This window comes from Galeopterus variegatus, unplaced genomic scaffold (genome assembly GCF_000696425.1).
Source record: "Galeopterus variegatus unplaced genomic scaffold, G_variegatus-3.0.2 Scaffold4182, whole genome shotgun sequence".
Lineage (NCBI taxonomy): Eukaryota > Metazoa > Chordata > Mammalia > Dermoptera > Cynocephalidae > Galeopterus > Galeopterus variegatus.
In genome coordinates this window covers 199630-200080 of record NW_007730293.1, presented here as the reverse complement: position 1 = coordinate 200080, position 451 = coordinate 199630, and positions in this window count along the sequence as shown.

Genomic DNA, 451 nt, shown 5'->3' with positions numbered 1-451 from the left:
GTGGCCTCCTGCGCTCGCGCTCTCCGCGCCGGGCTCTAGCCGGGCAGCGACCGGACACTTCGCGCCCCGAGGCCGGCGGCCCCGCTTGTCTCTGGCCAGTCCCCTGGGGAAAGCCTCGAGCCTCCCAGACCGGCCTGGGGCTGAGGACGTGGGGGCGGTGCCCTAGCCTGTCCCTTGTCGCTGCTCCTTCCCTTTTCCCACAAATGGCCCCTGCTTCCACTTCCTGCCTTTTCGGGCCTCCCGCCCGAAGACGATCCACTTCCTCAGTCCCCTAGCTGCGGCTGTGGGCAGGGTCAGAGCTGTGAAGTGTTGCAGAAACTTACTACTGTAGGAACTTGTGCTTGAGGCGAACCGGGGCCGTGTGCCAAGTCTCTTGGTTGGTTTGTTCTTGGTCCTGTCTTGCCAGTGAGATAAAGTTGTTTCTTTGGCACCCCCTTCCCCACGTTCCTCT